Genomic DNA, 24,539 nt, shown 5'->3' with positions numbered 1-24,539 from the left:
TCTTTTTTTTTTAAAGAAAAAAAAAAAAAACAAGGAAGAGCTTGTTAATAACCAGAACTTTCTGACAGGGATGAGCCTCTCATCACTAGATGCATTCAAGGCCGGCAGGAGGCCGGAGCATCCCCAATGGGGAGGCGGTCCACAAGATTGAATCAGTTGTGAAGGCCTCTTTCCTCCAGCTTCCCTGCATCTCCGGAGGATAGCAGCTGCCTCCCTTCACCTGCAAAAAATACCACCCCTGTGCTGGCCCACTAAAGACAGCAGCTGGATCCCAGCTAAGCCTGCCCAGTTTGCTCTGGGGTTTAACAATCTCTGCTTCCTCCCCGCCCAGGGCCGACAGGAGAGCAAACCCCCACCACCACCACCATCCACGCCCGCCCCCGCCCCCCCCCCCCCGCGTGGGTGGAGCCCTAGGGCCCGGCTGATGCTGTGCAGGCTGGTCCAAGGCCTGCACTGTCTCTTTTCAGGCTTTTCAGGAAAGGGCATCCTCCAGAGCCAGGCGTGGTCCCCTAAAAACTCCTCCAGGAACACCCTGAGGGCATCACGGGTATGAGGAGGAGGTTGTCCTGACTGCCAACCGGGTCACCCCGACTCCCCACCCCTGTTCCCAGCGGCGCCCACCAGAAGAGTGGCGTGCCTGCGGATGGGCAGCCCTCACCTGGCGTCCTCAGGGACAGCGGGCCCGCCACGGGCCAAGACGGGCTGCCCGGTCCCCACTGCGGGCAGGCAGTGAGCTGACACTCCAGACACCTTGCTGGGTGGGGGGGTGCTGGCAGGAGGGGAGAGGGCTGGCCAGTCTGCAGCTCCGGGGAGGGAGAACCTGCCCCTGTGGAGGCAGCCCCAGGCCTAGGGCCTCCACTCCTCCCTGGGCTACCTCCCAGGACTAGTTCTTTGTTCGCGTCCTGGAGCCTCCCGGAGCCCCTGGGTCCCTAACCTGGAAATGAGCTTGGCTAATACCTACTTTCTGCGCAGGGCAGGGCGGGGCTGGGGGTGTGTAGCACTGCCCTGGCACCTAGCAGTGCTTGACGGTGAGTTTCCTCCTAGAATTTTCTTTGCCCCCACGTGCTCCCCTCCCCTGTCACCTAGAGGAGGAGAATCGCTCCCCAAGGCGCTGGGCGGGAGGGAGAACAGCTGTATCCCCACTGCCGTCTGAAGGAGCCCTCTGCCTTAGCTGACAGGGCCGGCCGCAGACTTCACCAGGTCCCAAATAATAACAGAGAAGGCAGGCGGGAGGGTCAGCTGCCGAGCTGTGGGCCTGTCGGGCTCCCCTGGGGTGTAGTGAGGAAGGGCTGATGGGGGCAGGCTCCCCACCTCCCCTGGCTGTGGCCCCACACCTAGGGGCAGGGCCTGGGAAGGGGGCGGTGGGCCAGGAGACAGCAGATTAGCATTCCAGGCTGGAGGCTCAGCTGAGAGCTGGGGGCCACCCAGCTGGGTGGGGAGGAGGGGGTGGAGAGGACTGGGGGAGGGGCTGGGGGCCACTGGCTCTTCCAGCCAGCTGACCCTGTTATTTTTAGCTCTGGAATGCTCCTCCCGAGCCCCCTTCAGTGCTGTTTATCTTGACTTTGTGTCCCTGCTCCTCTCCAGGAAGCTCTGCAGCAGGAGTGGGTCAGTGAGGGGAGGAAATTAGAGGTGCCGGAGAGAATAGGAGGAATGGGCTGGGGCTGGGCAGTGGGGGGCAATGGGAGCTGCTCCTTTGTCGCACCCCCAGCCCCCACCCCCAGCTCCAGGCTCTTTTCCTCCTTTTAGCCTTTCCTGTCCTGGGTTTGGGGTCACTAGGTTAGCCCTGCTCTATCTCCACCACCTGTACTAAGACCTCCACTGTGCTCGTCGGACACCCTTCTCCCCCCCCCCCCCCCCCCCCCCCCCCCGCCTGCCTCCCCAGCTCCCCCGCCCCCCAAGCTCCAGTGTCTCACCTGTTCTGGGCCCTCCGGCTGAGATCATCCCTAGGGTGGGGCAGGCAGGAAGGGCTGGCCCTCAGACCCCTGCCCCTGGGTCACCATACTACCCGTGCCTTGGAGGAACCCCAAAGTGAAAATGAACAGGAGCCACACTGCCTCTCTGAGGGAGCTGTTAGGGTTGGTGAAATAGCCAATATCCTGGCAGAAACCAGGAGTCAGGGCTGGATGGGTCAGTCACATCCTATGGGGGCTTGTGGGGTGCTGATGGGCCATGAGTGTCCTGGAAACTATTTAGCCGCAAACGGACAACGCTGTGCCCTCTGCACTCCTGCTCTTGTCACTGCCTGACTGCTGAAGCTCCTTTTTTTTTTTTTTCTTTTAAAATAAATATAGGGGTGGGGCACCTGGGTGGCTGAGTTGGTAAGCTTCCAAATCTTGATTTTGAATCAGGTCATGATCTCAGGATTGTGAGATTGAGCCCCATGTCTGGCTCTGCACTGAGAGTGGAGTCTGTTTAAGATTTTCTCTCCCTCCTCCCCCTTTCCACCCCCAAAATAATAATAAAAGAAATAAATATAGGAGGGATGCCTGGGTGGCTCAGCGGTTGAGTGTCTGCCTTTGGTTCAGGGTGTGATCCTGGGTCTAGGGATCGAGTCCTGCATCGGGTTCCCCTTGAGGAGCCTGCTTCTCCCTCTGCCTCTGCCTCTCTCGCTGTCTCTCATGAATAAATAAATAAAATCTATTTTTAAAAAAAGAAATAAATGTGACCCTTTGAAGTAGTGTTTTCATATTTTAAGTTTATTTTTTTTTGTAATCTCTACACCCCACATGGGGCTCAAACTTAACAACCCTGAGATCAAGCATCACATGCCTTCGGACTGAGCCAGCCAGGTGCCCCTGTGTTAGTTACAGGGGTGCGTCACTCACCCACGAGATCTTCTCCCACCTCCCCAAAATTCAGGGTGCTGGTATGCACCAGTGCTGGACTTGAAGGATCCTTTGGGTGCAAGGCCAGCCAGCTAGCTGGCTGCCTGAGGATGGGTGCTTCCAGACTATGCTCCCTCTGCCAGACCCGAGCCACAGACCCCAGAGGGAAGGGTCAGCAGAGGAGAGTGGGCAGTGGCTGGAGGCAGCGAAGAGAGAACGGAGGGGAGTACAATCCTGAAGTTACCATGATGATTTCCTACTGGGCAGGTGAAGTGCCTCTTCTGGTCCTTTCTTTGAGCCCATAGAAAGTCTTTTTTCCCCAATCCTTCTCATATAGGAAAAGCCCATTGGTCCCAGTGGAGGGTCTGGGATGGCTTGGAGCCAGAACTCTGGGAAAGAGGCTGGGGTGGGGGGTGGTCAGCGGGGAGCCCCCCGGAAGCCCTAGTGTTGGAGTAGCTGCAGGAGCATTCTGGTGGCTGGCTGCTGTCCTGTCGGTGAGCCAGCCAGTAACTTTCTATGCTCTGGGCCTAGTGGCAGCCTTGGAAAACCATGTGTCAACGTGGGGGTGGGCCTGCCCAGGACAGTCCTGGGTGAAGGCGAGGGAGGTGGAGCCGGTCACCTGGGGCAAACCCTCCCTACCCCCCATGGCATGAGACTAATACCACTCAGAGGTGGGGAAGACACAGCAGCTGCCATATCCCAGGAAAGGCACTGACCTTTAGAACCAGAGACAGAAATAGCCCGGGAGAAGACAGATCTGTGTGGGAGAGAGGTCCAGGCTGGGCAGGGGCAGGCTCAGGCAGGAGGAAGGGAGGACAGCCATAGCAGCACCAACAGTGCCGGACACTGTTCCAGGAGTTTCCATGCTTTCTCTTGCTTATACCCCACCTCCCCATCTGCGGGGTGGACATCACTGTTACCATTTCACAGCCTCACTGACTGAGGCTCAGAGAGGCCTAGCAAGCTTATAATGTGTAGAGTAGGCACTGATCCAAGCCCAGCCGGTCTGACAGTCCATGTCCCCACCTCGCCGGCAGCGCTGCTCCCCGTGCCTGATTACCACTACCAACGTGGGTGAGGCCTGGGTTCTCCGCTGAACCTGTCCTCGCAGTCGGCCCTATGTGGGGAGGAGAGGATAATCTCTCCTTGAGCCCTGGAGGCCTCAAAAGGTGAACCTCAACTAGTTCTGTTTATTAAACGACCCCAGAGCCCCTGCACCCTGGCAGCTTGTGACCAACTACCTTTCCATTTCCTGCTTCCAGAAAGAGGGAAGGTCAGCAGCTCTCCCGCTAATTTCCCGCTAATTGCTGGGTTTGGGGCCTGGCCGAAGCCCAGGAGACCCCTCTCCTGAGGCAGTGGCCAGGATGAGCTTAGGGGAAAGGCCCTAGCTCCAGCCGAGGTCTGGGAAGGTGAGAATAGGAGGCTCAAAATAACAGCCGACTGGCTGGCTGGCTCTGCGTCTCCCTCCCCACTGATGGCTTCCCAGCCTCAGCAGCTCCCAGCTGTTTTTGCTTATCTCAAGCCAGGGAGGCTGGTTGCCTGGATACCAGTGCTTCTGATTAGCAGTTGGGTCCTTCTGGGGCAGGCGGAGCTGCTGCATCCCCAGCCAGCTGGGCGCAGTGTGCCCGGGCCCTCCTGAACCAGCCCTTGGAAGAGTGGCAAGCGAGGGATTGGGGTGCCAGAGAACATGCTTACAAAGAGACCCCCCCATCTTGCCAGGAGTTGCCCCAAAAGGGGTGCTTCTGAACCAGAGAATCTGGGCCCTGCTACTTGCTGGCTGTGAGACTGGTCACATTCTGTCTGGGCCTGTTTTTTCGTCTGTGAGGAAGGGCACGGATCCCCTGCCTCAAAGACTTGCTTCAGAATAAATGCTGTATTGGGGCACCTGGGTGGCTCAGTCAGTTGAACAACTGCCTTCAACTTAGGTCATGATCCTAGGGTCCTGGGATTGAGCCCTGCATCCGGCTCCCCAGTCAGCCGGGAGCCTGCTTCTCCCTCTATAGCTCCCCCTGCTTGTGCACTCCTCTCTCTCTCTCTCTCAAATAAATAAATAAAAATCTTAAAAAAAAAAAAAAAAAGAATAAATGCCGTACTTAGATGTGTGCTCAGGGAACAGTTCCTGGATGATCATAGCCCCCTGCCCACACTGGTCATGGTTAGGCCCCTCTGGACCCTGCTGTCTGTATGTCCTCCAGGGAGGCTGTGAGGGTCAGTGAGGCAGGCAGCTGGGGAGCCTTGGAGGAGGTGGCACCGTTCCTTTCCTGCCTCTTTGCTCCAAAGGAGGAGGGCTGGCTCCACCTGCCTGGTGCTCCTAGTGCTTAGCTGGGCTGGGTGGTAGGGGGCAGGGATGGCTCAGGGAAGCCTGGACAAGAAAACCAGGGAGTGTAGAACGTGGCCTTGCAGTGTCAGCAGCCCTGGGGGTGCGGGGGTGGGGGTGGAGTGGGGGGGTGAGAACAAAGCAGGTAGTGTCAGGTCCAGTGGTCCCAAGGGCACTTCACTTGAAAGGCAGGCCTGAGGGCTGGGAGCCAGGCGGGAGAGACCCGAGGACACTCTGCAGAGAGGGTTTTCCCAAGTTCATCTCTCAGTTCTAGGGAGCCAGGCTCAGGGGGCCGGTCGCGGCACTTGATGAGAAGCAACAAACCACCAAAGACTCCCATTGACCCCCAGACGCGTACGTGGCCATCACAGACCCTCTTCTTGACCCTCTTGACTTGAGAAATGGGCAGAGGAGATAAGGAAGAGTGGGAGGGGCCGGGAAGGGTCTGTGTCACCAGGGCCTTTACTTTCTTAGTCCCTGAATGGAGCGTGAGGTCAGCCTGTGCCTGTCGCTAGCAAAGAGTGAAGCCCATGAATAATGCAGAAGGAACACAGGGCAGCTAGAAAATGGTGAGTTTCATTAAAGCAGTGAATGGGCCCTGAATACGAAATGGAAGGGAGGCTGGGGGGCGGGGGCGGCAAGGGGGGGGCCGGCGTTGCCCTTGGGGCTCCAGGCTGCCCTCCATGGGGTCCCAGTCTGGTCATGGGCCTCCCCGCCCATCCGCAGCCGCCCTGGGCACATAGACCAGACCCGACCGCTGGGCCCTGCCCCAGCCCAGCCCCAGTTAGGGCCGCAGGAGGAGCCGGTGCTGGCAGGCAAGCAGGAGATGAACCGGCTCAGGGAAACTGAGGGAGCTTCCAGGGACGTCCATTGGGGGGCGACGTCCTTTCAGCAGCTTAGGAATTTGGGGGAATTATAAAAGGAGGGGTGTTGTTAAGAGTCAAAGGAAGAAAGCAAATCCCATCACAGGAGAAATTTATAGGAAGTCTGGGTGGAAGGGCACCCACCTCCTCGTGGGCACAGCCATCATGCCCAGGAGGCTGCCCAGGAGGCCTCAAAGTTACACCTACAGGCATTTTTTCCCTGTGGGATCTTTGGAGGATTTTTACCAAACAGACAAGATCAAATTCAAGTAAGCAGATCTACCCAGGCTACTAGGTAGAGGCTGCAGAGTGGCTAGAGTCTGGAAATGTGGGTAATAGTACTGTGCCTTGGGTTGTCACGTGAGAGCCACAAGCCACATCTTCTGTTTTTTTTTTTTTTTAATTTTTTATTTATTTATGATAGAGAGAGAGAGAGAGAGACAGAGACATAGGCAGAGGGAGAAGCAGGCTCCATGCACCGGGAGCCCGACGTGGGATTCGATCCCGGGTCTCCAGGATCGCGCCCTGGGCCAAAGGCAGGCGCCAAACCGCTGCGCCACCCAGGGATCCCAACAAGCCACATCTTCTGTACTTGCTTCTGCTTCCAGACTTGGTGGTTGCTTTGTGATTTGTGTCCACTTGGAGGTGAACAGCAGGGAAGAGTTAAGGGACCGTCAGAGCAGTCCAGGGCAAGAGGCTGGTGTGGCGGGGGCCTGGCCGCAGCTGAAGCTGGGAGCAGTGGCCCACAGGCAGTGCCAGCCACTCTTGATGGCCCGCTCGATGGCAGTGGGGGAGAGAGGCCTCAAAAGAGATTCCCAGGCAGGCTGGGTGGCTCAGCAGTTTAGCGCCGCCTTCAGTCCAGGGCCTGATCCTGGACACCTGGGATGGAGTCCCGCGTCGGGCTCCCTGGATGGAGCCTGCTTCTCTCTCTGTGTCTCTGCCTCTCTCTCTCTCTCTCTCTGTCTCTCATGAATAAATAAATAAAATCTTTAAAAAAATTTTTTTTAAAAAAGGAGATTCCCTGCTTTATGGCTTGGGTAACTGGGTGCTGGGTGGCCCAGAGGGTGGGGGGTGGTGCCCTTTATCCAGAAGGGAAGCCCTGAGGCTTTAGAGCTGGGGAAATGGAGGGAAGATCTCAGTTTGAGACCCTGATTGGCAGTTGGAAAGCCAGTCAAGAGTCTGAGACTGAGCTCTGCAGCTGCTCTGGGTACTGTGAATCCAGGCAGTCCTGCTCCTGCCTCCCCTGCCCACCAGGACAGGATGAGGACACTCCTTTCAGCCGGGGCCTGAGGCCATGGGTAATTCTGTTACCCAGAACAGCTTCCCTGCCAGGAGGGGGCCCTGGGCAGCCTTGGCTACTCCGACCTCTGAAGCCCAGGGCACCCCAGGCCTTTCTTCTGTCTCCCTTCAGGCCCTGGAGCAGCCCCAGGATATCTTTCCCATGCGCAACACCCCAGGAGAAAGGCGTTCATTTTTCTCTGTCAGCAAAAAGCCCCACGGGGCTCGAATGCCCTGGCAAGCACTTCGGGGAGACCCTGGGGTGTTGCCCTGCGGTGGTGGCGGGTTGAGTGCAATCCTGTTACCTCCAGGTGAGCATTTATGCTCTCTGTTGACTCCCAGCTCCCTGAGGGGCTCCTGAGTCGTCTCCCAGCACACCCAACTCCACACCACTTTGCCATGCAATGGTTCCCAGAAACATGGCCCAAAACAGCACAGGCACACGAATGATCAAGTTACAGGTGCAAGTAGCAGTCCAGAGAGAGGACAGCCCTGTGCCGCCCCAGTAGGGGAAGAAGGGAAACAAGTTTGGCTGAGACTGAGCGAAGGGGGAGAAAGTGGCTGTTGAAAGAGGCTCAGAATGCCCAGTGAGGCTGCAGAACAGCTGGGAGTTGGAGAGGAGGCGGCTCTGGGGCTGGGGGTGGGGGTGGGGGTGGGGTGGAGGGAGGGTTCCCAGGGACCCAGGAAAGACGGGGGGGGGGGGGTGCGGGGGGGGGAGGAGGTGGGGGTTGGGAGGCGGGTATGAAGTCAAATGGAAAACAGGAACACAGAGATGCAGATCAAAGGAGCCTTGGCAGGATCTGGCAAATACAGTATTATTTATGCACCCGGGCTCCGTCCATGCGCTCCAGGGACCCATCTGAAGCACCAGAGAAAGGACTCAGTCCTGGTCCTGGAGAAGCTCCCAGCTGTGAGGGGCAGACACAGGGCAGGGCTCCAGAAGACGGGGCACTGACCCAGGCTCACGGAGGTGGGGGGGTGCGGGAGTCAGTGTCCTGGACCCGGTGGACGCAGCTGAATCTATGTTGAGGGAGAAGTAGCGGACATTCGGAAGAGGAGTGGTTGTGGAAAGGCCCAGAGGCAGGAGCCTGGTGCTTCCTGAGAGCTCTAGCTGGGTCAGAGCATGGTTTGCCAGTGGTTTGTGTTTGTGTGTGTGTACCTGTGTGTTTGCACACGTGTGTGTGTGCACCTGTGTGTGTGCGCGCAGAACGGTAGGAAAGACGATAAGGCTACACCCGTATAAAGGTCTTGTGTCCTCTGCTGCAAATTCTTGTCCCTTAACTGCAGCGCAGTGGGACGCATTTAGGTAACAGGGTAAGATGTGTGTTTTGAGGACAGACTGGGGTGCTGGAGACTGGGCCGGAGAGCTGCTGGTTAGGAGCTGGCAGGGCGTCCAAGACGGAGAAGAGTCAGCCTAACTGACCGAGCCAGGAGAGCTTCTTGGGGGGTGGGAGATGGGCGGGTGGATAAAGGAGAGGGTGAGGGAGTACACTGGGTGGAATAGTGTCCTCCCCAAATTCACGTGCACCAGGAACCTGTGACTGTGACCTTATTTGGAAATAGGGTCTTTGCAAATGTAATCAAGTTAAGATGAGGTCATAGGAGAGTAGGGTGGGCCCTAAGTCCAAAGACAATATCCTTATAAGAAGAAGGAGGTAGGGACACAGGCCCAGGGAGCCTTGCCTGGAGCGGGGGTAGGGGAGCGGTTGGGGAGGGAGGCCACGTGATGGCAGAGGCGGAAATCAGAGTAATTGGTCTACGCACCCAGGAGGACCCAGGATGGATGCGGGCAAACATCAGAAGCTGGAAGAGGACAGGGAAGGACTCGCCCAGAGCCTTCCGAGGGAGCGAGGGGCTGCTGACACCTCGATTTCCGACGGCTAGCCTCCAGAACTGTGAGAGGATAAATGTGTGATGTGTTTTGAGCCACCCAGTTGGCGGTGACTTAGGGTACTGATCCGCTCTCCGCACTTCAAGGAAACAGACGCAGGGGGAAGCCAGGGGCGTATCTAACTGGGCCAGGTAAACCTTCGGGACACTGAGGCAGAAGGCAGGTGCGGTCCTAGAGGGGAGCCAGGAAAGAATGGTGAGCGGGCCTGGGAGGCCCTGGAAGAAGAAACTCTCCGTGTCATCATGAAAGGTCTTGGTGGGAAGGAGAAGGGGAGGAGCCTAAGAGATGAAGTGCCTCGCCGCCCCCGGCTGGCAGATAAGCGCGGGCTGCGAAGGACACATTCAAAGCTGGAGGAAGGGCACGGAACCAAGGACAAGAATAAAGGAGCGGGAGAGATGGCAAGAACGGAACCCGGCCCACTGCACCCCACCGGGGGCTCAGGCTTGCAGGGAGGGCCACCAGCTAAGCAATTGTTTGGAACGTAGGACGTGGAGAAGGGAAAGTAGGGAGTTTTTTTAGAGTCACCCTTGGGGTGAGGGCTAATTTGGCATGCATGGATGATGGATAAACCCAGATGTTATTTGTCACTGATCTTCTCTGTAAAGATAATGGAATGGGAAGCACAATTCTTCTTCTTTAACGGAAAGGGTAGCACAGATACTAGCAAGAGAGAATCGAAACTGGGGAGATGTGATCTCTCTAAGGGGATGAGATCCCTGTCACAGGAGGCATCCAAGCAGAGAGTGGAGGAAGCTGTCCTGGGAGGGTGTTGTAGGGAAGATCCCTCTGAGACTTTATGGTGAACACAATCCACGACTCGTTGCCAGGCTCCCTGACCCTTAGATCTCCTCCATCACAGTACCCTAGAGGCACCCTTGCTCTGTTTTGGTGAAGAGGCAGCAGAAAGCAGCATCACTTCAGTGCCTTGGCCCGGACTGGGTAGTAGCGAGCAAATCAGAACCTTGTGATGTGGGGCTTTTTTCTTGCTGTGAAGGTCTTGAGACCTCAAAAGTGCCACTAAGGTTGTCAGCTTTATTTTGATTCCCGGGCACTGAAGGCACCGCCCATCACCAGTCCCCCTGGCCCTCCCCCACTTCACGCCCACCTCCCCATCTTCCGCCTCCCCCTCACCTTGGACCTTCTGTGCTTCCCTGTCCCTGTCCCGTTCACAGAGACACAGAGGAGCAAGGCCCTCTCCTTGGGGCAGTGGCCAGGCCCGGAGCCAGTTCCCTCTTTCTCCTCCTTTCCTTTCCTTCTTGGCCTCTCTTTGTTCTCCTTCTGTCCCTCTGTCCCCTTTACAGCGGGCAGGATTAGCTGGCTGGGGATGAGCCAGGGCCAGCCTCGCCTTCCGGTCCTCTGTCTGTCCCAGATGGAGGGATCATGGGAACTGAGCAATGACCCCTCAGGGCCCTGCACCCCCGCAATCCAAGACTTTCAGATTTCTGGATTTCCGAGGTGCCTGGGTCCACCCCTCAGGGCATCGGGGCAGGTGGGGGGAAGGGAACAGAGAAGTGTGCCCTTGGCTGAGGGCAAGAATCTGCATGACACTTGCTTCTTTGACCTTGAGATGGCCTTCCACCTCCCCACCCCACCGCTACCCCCGCCCCTCAGGAGACAGGGAGCTGGAATTTGCCCCTTTGCTGATATCTCCAGCACATTGAGCCAAATTTCTAGTCCGAGGCCTGAGACAGGGTGGGCGTGGGGCAGGGATGCCAGCGCCCAGCTCCTGGGGGGATCGGCCTCTTAACATCCTCGGCACCTCAGGATAGGCAGGTGACAAGGGTCTCCCTCTCAGCTGCCCTTACCTGGCCTGGCAGCCCCTTCTCTCCCGCTCTGACTTGAGATCCCTGGCGCCTTTCTCCTGCCAAGTGGAGAGTCCCTCACCCCCGTGAGCCCAGCCCGTGACGCGAGACCGAACAGATCCCAACAGATCGCCGCCCGCTACGGCTTTTAGGGAGAGCTGCCTCTGGTTTGTTCCACAATCTGGCCTCTTTCAAATTCCCTTCCCTTTATCCTCTCAGATCAAACAAATACACCTGTTGTTTATTCTTTTTATACATTTAATACATGTTCGCTGAGGAAAAGCAGCAAAAAGGCTATAACAAGAATTGCCACCTAAAAAACCCTCACCACGAGCATGTTGTACGCACTATTTTTTCTCTCTCCCCCCAGACACCGCAGATTCATCAGTGACAAGACAGGAGGGTTCCCACTCTTGAGGCGCTTACATGTCCCTGGGAAACGTGATACACGGTCTTTGTAACGTCTAGTGACAGACAAGACGTAACTCTCAGTACACTTGCTCTCTCCTCTGTCTCCATCTCCGGCCGTTGACTTCCTCCCCAAGGGTCCTTCCTTTTCCTTCGTGTGTATTTGCTGTGGCGGAGGCAGGCTCCGTATGCGACTCAAAGGTGATGGACACACCTCTGGGGTGAGCTTTGTGTCGGGCAGGCGAGAACACAGCCCCCACTCTTGCCAGAGGCAGGATCCCTTGGGGTTACTGTCTGGAGCCCTGAAGTAGGCCTGCGCCCCAAGCCCTGGACCAGAAAAGCCGCACCCCAGAGTATGGAATATGGAAGGAAGGGCCCCTGCAGGACGTGCCCCCCTGGCCTGTCGCAGGGGTCTGCCCACGTGGCTACTACTGAGCTGTGGGCGGTGGGCCGTGGGTGGCAGGACCCAGTTTGCTCCCACAGGGCAGGGGCCACCCATTGCCCTTTCTTGCATCTCAAGGGGTGCGAAGGAGGAGGAGGGGGGTAGTGAGGTGGCGAGGAAGGAAGGGAAAGTGAGAGAGGAGGGGAGGAGAACCAGCCTTGTTTCCATGGCAACCACACATGTGAGCCAGCTGCTGTTGCCATGGAAACAAGGGGAGCCTGCTCAAAGGCTGTGCTGTCTCAGGGGAGACACAATTTTTGACAAAAAAATACCCTTTGATAAAAATAAAGAAAAAATAATGAAAGCCACCCTCTCTGGGATTGGGGGCACTGCCGAGTGAGGTGACAAAGGGAAGGAGGGGGCTGGGCTGTGGGGGAGGAGGCTGCTTGGCCAGGCGCTCCTGCCTGCTGCAGAGAATTGCCGAGTCAGTGTTTTAGAGCCAAGGGGGCCTCCAGAATCACCCCCCACTTGATGGATGAGGGAGGGAGGCTCTGCGAAGAAGGCAGGCAGCTCACTCAGAGTCCCAGGGCAGGAGGGAGCAGCTCAGGGACCCCCAGGGGCTCTTGGGAGAAGGGAAGGGCCGAGCAAAGCCTGTGGGTTCTTCACCAGCCAGTGCATGGAGACTGGGAAGGAAGAGAGAGGCTAGGGCCAGGCGCAAGGCCCTTTAGCTGGAGGTGTGTGTACTGCGGGCACCTCGGCCTCTTCTCCCTCTACCCCACCCCTCTGCTAAGCTTGGCTTCTTTTGGGGAGGAGGGTTTGGCTGCCCCTCAGGGGGCCAAGCTAAGACGAATCCCCCCTCAGCAGGGCTAGAGAGAAATTGCCAGAGACCACGAGGGAGCTTCCCAGTGTGGAGACAGGAGGGGAGGAAGGATGGGAAACGCCCAGAGAAAGCCGCGCAGCCTTCTGTCTTCTCCAGGGAAAGCCCTGCCCTCCTGACATCAGCGAAGTGGTAGGACCACAAGTCACATTCACAGGGCACCTGGTTCTAGATGACGTATTTGGCCAGAAGGAGATGCTTTTGTTGGAGTCCAGTTCGGGGGAGATTAATCAAGACACAATTAATACAGGAAAGTGAGGGCTTATCAAATCAGGGTTTTAATAAATATAAGAGTTTCTGAACTGCAAGATTCCATGCAGCAGAGCTGGGGCACTGGCCAGGTAGGGGGGCAAAGGCTGGGCTCCGAGTGCCCTCCCATTTCGCCAGGACCACCTCTACTTTTCTCTCTTTTATGCTTTTTCTTTCACAAGGCACGTTCCCAAATGTGATCTCACTTGCTCCCCTCTGATGCAGCTGATGCAGCTGATGCAGGTGTGGCGTTCTCACTGTCAGGATGAGGACACAGCCTCGGAGAGGTCGAGCCCCTCTCCCCAGTTAACACAGCTCACAGTAGCCCAACAAGAATTCGAGCCCTGGCCCCAGAACAGAAAGCTAACGCCATTTCAAAGGAAGGAAAGGTGAGATACAACCAGAGGCGTGTTTCTGCCCAGGGCCTCACCTGGCCTCTCCTCCAGGAGCCCAGAGGCGGGATAGGAGGCTGCCCTAGGGCCCATGGCCAAGGGCACATTTTGGGGGAGTGACCTTGCTGCCTTTTGGTCCCAGAGCTCCAACTCCTCTTTCCTGGGGAGCAATGTGAGGCCTCCGCCTGGCCTGGAGGTGAGGGCGGGTGGCAGGAGGGTGGGACTCTGCCCTCACCTTGGAGGAGCTCCTCACGCCTCCTGTCAGCTGCCCTTCACCACTCCCCACTTCAGCCTCCAAGGCAGAGACCACGTGGGTGAGTTGCCATGGAAACTGCGGAGTTCTTTTTGAAAGCAGTGCTGGGTGTAATCTGAGATGGCTGGGGGAAGGGTGCCAGGGCTGGGATCCATAGGTGGGGCCACTACACCTGTTTGGCTCTGGTCCCCCTAATTCACCTCTTTCTACCAGAAACCATCGATTTCAAGGCCTCACTGCCCTTCTTCCCCACAAGAGACCTGTCTCCCATCGTCATTGTCGTAGTGCCCTCTGTACCCAGGCCTGTTTGTGATCACAGGCAGTAGCCCCACGGGCCCTGTCCTGATTCCCCAGAGAAGAAGCGATTATCCCTGTTATACAACAGAGGGTGGCAAAAAAACCAAGAGAGATCATTTTTGCCATACGGAGGTCGGGACATTACCGCAGGGATTATCTGGATTATAGGATGTGGGGGTGGGGAGGAAGGAGAGGAAGCCTCAGAGATGTGGTGCCCCAGAGATGGGAACTTGGACCCCACCCTGCTTCTCCCTGCCATGGTTCAAGAGCAAGAGTTCAGGCAGGCTGACCGAAACAGGAAAGCTCCAAATCTGACCGGGGAGTTAAGCTGGGTTTGCACTGGGCTCAATTAAAATTTCCCCATGGCCACATCCAGACAGACCCTTGTTCTCTGCCTGCTCTTGCCTGATTTAGGCACTGTGCTGGGTCTTGCCTGCTGTCACTTTTGCTATGTCCCCCTGCCCACCCCAACTCATAGCAGAGGAGATAAGAATTTTGCTTCTCCACTTTGCTGTGTGAATTGGGGTAAATTGCCTAGCTTTGCTGAGCCTCAACTGCTTCTTCCATGAAACAGGGATAAGAAAATAACTGCCTCAAAGGGTTACTTGGGGATTGAAAGAGATGATACAGGGTCGCCTGGGTGGCTCGGTGGTTGAGTGTTGGCCTCTGGCTCAGGGCATGATCCCAGAGTCCCAAGATCGAGTCCTACATTAGGCTCCTCACAGGGAGCCTGCTTCTCCCTCTGCCTATGTCTCTGCCTCTCTCTCTCTGTGTGTCTCATGAATACATAAATAAAATATTATTTAAAAATATTTTAAAAATAATAAATATAAGAGTTTCTGAACTGCAAGAAACTTGTCCATCTGGTACGGACAAGAATGGAAATATGATTACTATTATTATCTCTCCTTCCACACCCAGAACAAGCTCCATCTCCTCCAGGAAGCCTTCCTATCTCTACAGAGGAACTAGGGATTAGGAGCAGCCACCATGCTGGCACTTCCTGTGCACATTTTCGCATTCTCGAAACAGCCCTGGCAGGGAGGTGTTCTTCTTCTTATCCACATTCAATAGAGGTGGACTCTGAAGTGCCGTGAGTATCTTGCTCAAGTTCATTGGTAATAAGAAGCAGGGTCAAGATTCAAGTTCACCCTGTCTGGTTTCAAAGCCTTGCACTTTGTTACTACAACGTGCACCTCATATATGGTACAATCTGCCCCCAGCCGCTTTCCTTCTGATTGAAAGCAGTTTATTATTGCTTCTGATTTCTTTCTTGCCTTTCTCACCTGGCCTTCCTGCACCAGGGCAGAGAGTAAGGAAGTAAGCAGAACCAGGGAGAGTCAGGACTCTGACAGGCCTGCTGCACTGGGAGCTTAGGCAGAAGGGAGCTGGAAGCAGGTGGCCTGGCATAGAAATCTCCAGATAGGGAGCCAGTGCCAGTGCTGGTAGGGGTTGTCTGGACTCTGAAACAAACTCTCCCCACCTCATTCTGATTTTCTGCTCAGCTCTGACCTTGGTCTCTGGACCCCAGTCTTCCAGGCCAGGGCTGGTGAGGGCTTGACAGATGACCTTGACCTGGCTTTGTCAGCCTGGGGACTTGAAGTGTCTCCTTCAGGTGAAGAGGAGACAGAGAGGTTGGGGGAGGAGGTGGAGGAGAAGGGGCGGAGGAAGGAGAGACGGGAGGGAGGGAGTGGAGGGGGGAGGGAAGGACACCGGGGAGGGGAGGGAGGTGGGAGGGGAGACTGCCAAGTGTGATTCTGAGCTCCGAGGGAGAAGAAAGGATGAGAAAGCAAGAAATACGCTTCAAGGGCAGGATGAAAGGGGGAGGGAACCGAGGTCGGTGGGAGAATGAGAGAAAGGAGGAGGCCAAGAAAGTGAATGAGGGAGAGCTCGAGCCGGGGAGAGGAAATGGCAGGGTGGGAGAGGCTGAGCGAGAGAACGAGGAACAAAGACGGGGCTGAGCAGCTGCCGCGTCCTCCCTCCCGCCAAGCGAAGGCCTCAGAGGGCCGCAGAGGCTGAATGAGCTGGGAGCCAGCCATGACTCAGTCTCCGCGGCTCCTGCCCGCCAAATCCTTCCTGGCTCAGCAGTTTCCACGGGGAAAGGGGCACATCCTCCACCACCCACCCCTTCTCAGGAACAGCGTCTTCTCTGAGGCCCCAAGAAACCCCCACCTGCCTGGTAGCTGGTGCCTGCCCTCAGAGTTCCCAGGTGCACTGTTCAGGAGAACACTTCTGGAACCTTCTAAAGAGGGGGAAACCAGCCACTGTGCTAGGAGGCTGGGGTGGGGTGGGAGCAGGTGTATATGTAGCCCAAGGAAATCCCCCTCTTTCACTGCTGAAGCCTGGCACCTTTCTAAGGAGGCAGGGCCCAGGAGCGGCTCCACCTTAATAAAAGAAGGAAAATGTATTGAGAGCTTAGCAGGAGCTAAGCAGGTTGTACTTTATCCCACTCAATCCTCACAGCAACCTTGAGAGGTCTGTGCTATTATCTGTTTCCATTTTCTAGAAGAGAAAAGGCCCAGCTCATGTAGCTGACAAGAGGAGACACCTTGGCATCTAACTGGTGGGGACAGAGGTCATGGTCCTGCTAGGGCTGGGAGGGTCGGATAGGGGATTAGAAGCTCCAAGGGCCCACGGAAAGCTAATGTCTGCAATGGCAGGTCTCAGATGGGTCTATGCCTCAGTTTTCGAATCCAACATCACTGTTGCTGTAGGAATGTGCCCGATGAGAAGCTGACCGGAGGAGCCTGGACACAAAGCCAGGGAGACGCTCCTTGAGGGTGGTATCCATTTGCAGGGAGGAAGACCTGGGTACCTGGATAGAGCTATGTAAATGGTGTTCCCCTCTTACCAGCCTCATCGGCATCTCTAAGGAAGGCCAGATGGGTGCTCATAAGGCCCTGCTTTCATGGGGGCTCCCACGAATCTCTTTCTAAAATGCTTTCATATATGGGTGAACACACACACATGCACTACATTCTTATTCTTCACAGCCATCTTCCACAGCACATGAAGTGTGCAGCTGGCTTTATTTTATATGGCTGGGGGAAGCTAGGGTCACACACTTGGCACCAGGGACCGTGGACACCATTTGGATGCATGGGCAGTAGCATAAAGTTTCTGCTTTCCAGGTACCTTGTGGGCTCTAGAGGAAGTACCCACTCCACACCCTTACCCGGCCTCAGCCCACCCTCACCCCCACTATACCCAGGTGTCATCCTGCAGACACTGTGGATGCCAGTTGCTCCCTTGGCACCACCTGGCAGCCTTCCACGTCGTTGCCAGCCTGAGTGAGGAGCTGTGCCTGCTTCTTGCCTGCCCCAGGGCCCTGGTGGCTTCCCCTGTCACCTTCAATCAGAGTCCATGTTAGGGTGTGGGCTTTGGAACAGCGCTTCCCCTCCTCCTCTCCCACCTACCCCATCCCTGGCAGTTCCCCAGGGATGCAGCAGTCTTGGTAGCCTGCAGTTGCCATGGTGGCCCTCCCTGGGTTTCAGCGGGAGCAGTGGGAGGGGGATGTTGGGGAGGGTGTGTGTGTGTGTGTGTGTGTGTGTGTGTGTGTCCCTTTTCAGCCCCAGGTGAGGGGGTCTCAAAGGGTGGGATCCCCTCCTCCTAGGGTGGGGTCAGCCCATCTCAGCTCAGTCCCAGCTGGCCTAGCTGCATCCCAGAGGCGGAACGATTGCAAGACAGACAGAGGGACACGGGACTGAAGAAAAATGCCCCAGAAGGAAAACTGGAGGGGGAGGGTGGAGTTAGGCTTCAGCACCCGTCGTCAAAGGAAGAAGGCCCGGATGTGGGGTGGGAGCTGCAGGAAGCAGGGAGCCAGGGCGGCAGAGCAAGCACAGTGAAGGATCCAGAGCCACAGAGGGGGGACCCGGGAAGGGGCAGGCCCCTCATTTCTGCCACCCTCCCCCCCCAGCAGGTCTCCCGCTGCGCTTCCCCAGCAGAGAGAAGGCCCCTCTGCTCCTCCAACATGATCTGTAATTTCCGGCAGACATTTGAGGTCCCTGACATCTGCATAATGTGGGCCAGTCTCTTAGCAACGGCGAACAGCTGTCTGGCATTTCCAAGATTAAACTGTAACTATACACGGTCCTTGCCAGGGGGAGGGGGAGGGGGAAGGGGATAAACACTGCCTCCTGGCATTTTCAAACTCATTTAGCTTTTATTCATTTCCTGCCTCCAGTAAAGAGGCCAGGGATTCGGGCTGGGCCAGGCTGTTGCTGCCCCTGCCTCGCGGCTGCTGAGATGGCAGATTGCTCCTCACCCAGATCCGCTTGCCCCGCACCAGGGGAGCCGGCCTTTGTGGTTTCTAGTGGATGGATCTGCTCTAGGTGCCGCCGTCGGGGCACACACCTCAGAGGCGCCGGCGGGAGGAGAGGCCGTGCGGCCCTTGGGGGGAGCCCCGGCCGCCCCATCTGGCTCCTGTGGCTAAGAGCCGTGTGACCTGGGGCCGGCCCCTTTACCCGTCTACACCTCCATCTCCCCGTCTGTAGGTAGAAGGAGATAATCCTATCGCCCCGAGGGGGCTGAAATAAGCACTCAGGTCATAGAGGCAGCGCTGGTGATCGGCCTCTCGGTTCCTGCCCTCGGTCACCCTCCCGCCCGGTCCCGTGTCAGCCCCTCTGCTACCCGGGCCTAGGCAGGCCCCGTCGGGTGCTCCGGGAGCCGCCGCCTTGAACCCCAGTGCCCGGCAGCCCCGGGGCGATGACGCTTCTGCCCCGTAGGAATTCAGCAGAGCTCAGCAGTCCCCAGCAGGGCCCTCTCGGCCGCCGCCCGGCAGGAGGTGTCCTATACCCTGGCCCTCCCAGGCCCGGGCAGCCCCAGGTCCCATCCCCTCCACCGCCGGCTCCTGCCATTTGGCTGGAGCTCCTGAACTCGTGAATGCGGTGTTTGGGTTTTGCAGCAAGAGTTGGGGGGGGGGAGGGTGGAAAAAAAGGGCGAGTGTGGGGAGGAACAGGATGGGAGAGGGCGAGGGAGGAGGAGGGAAAAACCCTTCAGCCGCCTGTGCTGGCCAGTTCCAGGAATGTGTTCTGGGCCATCGGTGCCAAAGCGGTGACCCAAGCCAGGCAGCCAGGCCGGGAGAGGGAGCGGCCGGCCCGGGGGCAAGAGCTCTCCTCCTCCCGCGGCAGCCTCTGCTGACTCACGGCTGCTCCAGCTGGCAGAAGCCCTTCCTGGGGACGGCTGTTGCTAGGATTCCTGGGAGATGACTGATTGCTTCTCCTTGAGCTTGGTGAAAACATGTTTGTAGACTGCACACAAACACACACGTATCCTCCTCTGGCCTTGCACGCCTAGCCCGGATACCTGCACATGCGTGCGTGCGTGTGCAGCAGGCCGCCGTCGTGCCCCTCGGGTGCTCGTGCGTGCACACGTGTGTGGACCAGCACTGAGCCCAGGGAGGGGCGGAGGCGCGCCGGGTCCCCACAGGCGGAGTAAGGGAGGCAGTGGGGAAGCTGCCAGTGTCTGGGCCTGCCTGAGGCCGAAGGAGCTTTCAGGTTGCCTTGAAACATTCTTGGCCTCTGTCCTTCCTCCCCTCCCTTGGTTCCTCGGTTTCCTTCATTCTGCCCTAATGATCTAATCTTCCCTTCTCCCTCGGCCTGCCAGATTTTTGATGTCTGGTGTTCCAGGCACTCAGCTGGAAGCTGGAATCCTCTAGAGCTGGATTCCTGGCCTGGACCTGACACCCTGAGGGGGCTTCTAGGGAGCTCCAGTGCCTCTGTTCTGCTGGCCAAAGGGGGCTGCTGTGAGGACTCCTGGATGGAAAGTGCTGGGCCTTTCTCTGGGCTCTGTGCTGATGTGATTCAGGAAATGTCAGCTCCCCCTGCATTCGGGGCCCGGAGCCTTGGCCGGGGTGGGCCTGAGTGCTCAGTGCTCAGCATGCAGCCCTGGACGCCGGGCCTCTGGTTGCCAGCACGATGTATGACCTTGCACACACTGGGCTCTTGCTGCCTTGGTTTCCCCACCCGCTGGGCTGAAATTGGACTCCTTGCTGAGTCTGCCAGGGTTTTACTGCGACACGGCTTGGCAAGAGCTTGGGCACCAGGCGAGGTTGTTTGTCACGGGTTCTTGAAGAGGCGGAGGGGCAGGTGGCCCCACGCCAGCGTGGAGCCCACACTCCTCTCGCCAGCTCTCCTGGGCTCAGGCTCAAGTGTGGCTGCTTTAAACGCACCCACCCCAGGGGCTGGTCCCATGAGCTGCTCTCCGCTGTGATTCAGTGGCGGTTGCTAAGGAAGGCCCGGTACCCAGCCCTGAGGGAGAAGCTGCGGCCAGCCTGGCTTCAGCAGGCTCGGCAAAGCTCACACCAGCTCCGAGAAAAATATCCGTCTGGGCTCAGGGTCCCCGGTCCCAAAATGAAGACGAGGCCAGCTCCAGGGTTCCTGCTGCTTCTGACACGCAATGATGCGGGCCGGGGCGGGGTAAAACTCAGAGGGTAGAGCAAATGACAAATATAAAAATGAGCTGCACATAGAGACATCTCTTTGTGTGGATGTCAACAGCCTCATGGAAGCTCCAACCGCAGGAACTCTCTAGAACGCCTATTTTGTATACCACCACAAGAATCCTGCATCGAGTCAACAATCCCAAGGCAGGAAAGAGAACGGGCAGCACCGTGTTCCGCAGACACCAGCGTCCCAACTTCGGACGCAGCAGTCTGCTGCCCAGCGCTCCAGGTCCGGCCATGCCCCCACCCCAGCCACAGGACAGAGCTGCACCCACAGCTCCCCGCCCCCAACACATCCTCATTTTCACCAGGAGGGGGCTAGAGCTTCTGTAGGAGCTGCCCACTGGTCAGGTTTGGGGATGAAAAGGTAAATCAGTAAAAAAAAGAAGCCCAGGGCGGTGGTCTGTGAGTTCCAGCACTGTCTCCGAGCGGAAGCGGGCTTGCTGGAATCCTGTTGGCCAGCGTGTGTGCAGAAAATCTGCATTGCCGTGCATCTCGATTCAGCTTTTCCTCCACGCCAGGCACCTCCCTAAATTTGTTGAGTTTATCCATTCATCTAATCTTCGCAACGGCCCCACGAGGGAGGCAGTGTCATCCTCCCTGTTTTCCAGATGGGGAACCGAGGTGCAGCGATGTTCAGAGACATCTCATAAGCAACAGGGCCAGGATTCCAGCCACAGCAATTTGTCTCCAGAGCCCAGCCCTTAACCACTTCCCTTCATTGCCTCCACTGATTGTCATGCTCCAGGTTGGCCTAGGTGACACCAGGTGTCCCCACCTTCCACACTACTGCCACCATGAGAAGACACAGTGTTCTCATATTCCAGTTCTGACATCGGTTCTGCCTCTGACCTCTGGGGAGCTCACGTGTCATCCAAGACAAGCCTCATGGCCAGTTTTATTTCCTTGTTCACTTCCGAGTGACCCAAGGCATACGACTCCACCCCTTGGATCTTTTCTTCTCCCCCTCTGTTCAGTGAGGAAGGCCTCTGAGACGTCTCTGTTCATTTGTTGCTCTGACACAATTCTTAGGAATTCCTTTCTTCCAGGGCTCCCAAGCACAAAGTCACAGATGCTACCAAGGTGCCTGGTCAGACAGACACACACACACATGCGCGCGCGCGCACACACTGTCGTAGATACTCTATGAATGGAGCTGGACTTCTGGGAGTCTTGCACATTTGTTGCATTTTCCACATCAGGAATGATCAGGGGCGGCTACGAACGAGCAAACATTTAACAGTTGGGGCCTCACACACTCATGTGGTTATCAGCAGGCTTTTGTAGCCCGTGTCATGTGGGTGAGGCACGTGCAAGTGTGTTCTTGTTCATGAGTTTTGTGTCCCGGCTAGGCTGTGCCTAGTGCCCGTGAGAACAGGGTGTTTCCAGGGGTCTTCCTTATATTGCCTGGCACAGTGAAGCTTCTAGCAGGTGATTGATTAGTTTGTATTTGTGCATTGGTGAATAAAGGAAAGATACTGGATGATTTATGCTAATGGAACTTAGGGGTGAGATGTACCCACTATTTCTGTGATACCATCAGTAGCCGTCACCCCACGCAGACCAAACCCACGACCTCCTGGGTAAGCCTTCTCCTCACCCAGAAGTCCCAGCCCCATCTACCAACAACTGTGAAAGGGACATCTGTGTCCCCTGCTTCTCTTGTGTCCCTGTCCATACTCTATTCTCCTTTTCCTTCTACGTGGAGCTGTGCAGGTACTCACTGGACTACTGCCTTTGGACCCCTTTTGATTTTCCTCTTTGGGTAAGAGCCAGACCACATGGAGATGTCTGAGTGGCTGTTGGAGAGACAAGGACCAGCGGAGCTGGAGGGGCTGGGTTCCTAGCACTACCTCATTTGAACTCTCCCTCCACTGAGGCCCAGCTGGGTACCAGAAGTGTCAGAACTGTAACTGGACCTCTGGGAGCTGTAGGGTGACCCTCGTCAGCCCTCAGGTGGGCTGGGCCTGAGGAGAGTCCTTCTACTGCAATGTCCAGGGTCTCCTGTCCATGGAGCCGCAGGGCTCAGGGTTAGAACAGGTGGGTTCCCTCCCTGGGCCTGAGGAGGATGGGAAGGAAGCCAGTGTTCAGTGCCTGCTGGTTTCTGGGTGACGTGCCTTCTGGACTCAGGTTAAGCCAGGAATGACCACTCTGAATCTCCTAGTCCTGCCTGACCTTGAACCAAGTTTGCTGGTGAATGGTAGGGTTGGTGCCATCTGGAGCTGACGAGATGCCTCCTCTGTCAGCGATCAGTGTGCATGGTGGGTCTACCCAGTCCACTGCCGGCTTCTGTGGATGGTGCTGGGGCTTGCTCCAGGCAGGGCCCCAGGAAGCTGGATGGAGCTCCTGCGGATGAGCCTCATAAGGGTGGAGGGGCCTCGGGTCCCACCCCATGGCATGCTGCGATGGGAAAGCAATTCTCAGCAGACAGGTCCACCTCGTTCCCACCTTGTTTCTGGCCATGGATGGAGACCTTTGCTGGCTTGTACACCATGGCACATGCCTTCACAGACATGCTTCTGCTGGCCTTGAGGCTGGGGGGACAGAGCCACTGCTAGGGGGACAGGCTTCCTGCCTTTGCTTCCCAGTCCCCCGGGGTCGGTACTGGAGAAAAGCCTCAGCGCTCGTCCTGCTGGCTACACAGCGACACCTGGTGGGCCTTGGGTGTGGTCACAAGAAGCCAGAGGCCCCTGGTTCCAGCATCCCACGGGGCATGTGAGCCAGGAGACCAAGCTGCTGGGCTGCTGTCCCAGTCCAATCCCCCAGGGGGCTAAACCCCATTGCTAGGCTCAGGCCAAAGTCTTGGGCACTGGGGACCACTGGAGACAATGAATGAGCTTTGGAAGGATTCAGTGCCCCACCGCACAAGGGCTTTGGGGGGGCCTGGCTAGGTTGTGAAACCATAGTGCTGGTCACTAGGGCTAGATGAGGTTTGATTGGATGAGAAGGGCCTAGGAGAGACTGGGCCTGGGATGGGCCCTCGGCTCCGGTGCCCTGGGATGACTGGGTAGAGAGTAGATTCTACTGCCCTCCCAAGGCTGAGCCAGGATCTGTGCCAGGCCCTGACCTGGGTTTACCCACCCTGACAGGGACAGTTTTGCACAATTCCCCTGACAGCACCACGCACAGGGGGGCCTGAGCCTATATACTTTAGAACCAGAGAATGAACGGGAAGAGTTTTGAACAACCTTGTGGCCCACCTCTAGTTTTTCATGACATGGCTTAGGCAAGGTCACCCAGCTGGGTGGAAAACAGCCTTGGAGGGCACACAGTGGCAGGTCACTTCCAGAGAACTGTGTGAGGCAGGGGGCCCGAGTTCACTCCATGGCACAGCACTACCTGGCGCCTAGATGCTGAGCTGAAAGGCCATGGCTTCCTCCCCACAGATTCTTCTTGCAGGTGATGGGGTGCAGTATTTTCCTTCTCTCAGTTTCTCAGCGTTGAGGGTTGCTGGGTTTGGATTGTGGGGCTGGGATTCACTTTTACAGCATTGCTATGTGACCTGGGTTCCCTAACTTCTCTGTGCCTTGGTCTCCCCATCTGTAAAACAGCTACGATGCTGCCTACCTCACAGGGTGGCTATGAGGATTCCGGGAGCTGAGGCATGGCAAGTGCTCAGAACAGTGCCTGGCACATGGTAACTGCTGGGAGCTCCTGGCTGAGAATGATTTCCCCGCCCCTCCGGGAGCGAGCCCGTGGGGCCTTCCCGTGGGGGTGGCAGGGAGCCCATCTTGGTCAGCTCAGGCTATCGGAACCAGAACCGAATACCATGGACTAGGTGACTTAAACAACAGACGTTTATTTTCTCACAGTTCTGGAGGATGCAAGTCCGAGATCAGGGTGTCAACATGGTCGGGTTCCGGTGAGGACCCTCTTCCTGGTGTGCAGGCAGCTGCCCTCCCGCTGTGTGCTCACATGCCGTCTCCATGCACGTTCTTGGAGAGAGAGATCTTTCTTCTTATAAGGAGACCAAGCCTACTGGTCAGGACTCTGCCCTTGTGACCTCATTTAACCTTAATCACCTCCTAAGGACTTTCTACAAATATGGTCACCGTGGGGGTTAGGGTTTCAGACTAGAATTTAGGGAGTACACAACTCAGTCTCTAGCAGAGTGGAGCCCAGCTCTAAGAACCCAGATGCTGCAGGTGTACCAAGCAGTTGCCACGAAGACCCAGGCCCTTCTCGGCCCTGTGGCTGGGGCTGGTTTCCCCAGGCAGCAGCTTGAGGCAGTAGAAAGATAATTGCAACCTGCCAGGCATCTCC

The 24,539-nt window shown here is 56.9% G+C and overlaps 1 long non-coding RNA gene across 2 annotated transcripts; it reads left to right on the top strand.

The window, feature by feature from the left end:
• Positions 1-5,406: 5,406 nt before the first annotated feature.
• On the top strand, positions 5,407-18,732 carry LOC119872907. 2 transcript variants are annotated; one of them, XR_005363577.1, is made up of 4 exons: positions 5,407-5,711; positions 13,118-13,281; positions 14,756-14,927; positions 17,754-18,732. It is a non-coding gene; the product is annotated as an uncharacterized LOC119872907 (long non-coding RNA). The 2 variants fall into 2 exon arrangements; XR_005363578.1 differs by lacking the exon at positions 5,407-5,711 and adding an exon at positions 11,223-12,167.
• The last annotated feature ends 5,807 nt before the right edge of the window (positions 18,733-24,539 follow it).

The sequence above is a fragment of the Canis lupus genome, chromosome 8 (assembly GCF_011100685.1).
Source record: "Canis lupus familiaris isolate Mischka breed German Shepherd chromosome 8, alternate assembly UU_Cfam_GSD_1.0, whole genome shotgun sequence".
Classification (NCBI taxonomy): Eukaryota; Metazoa; Chordata; class Mammalia; order Carnivora; family Canidae; genus Canis; species Canis lupus.
Note: the sequence above shows the minus strand (reverse complement) of the source record. Positions and strands in the feature narration are given on the sequence as shown.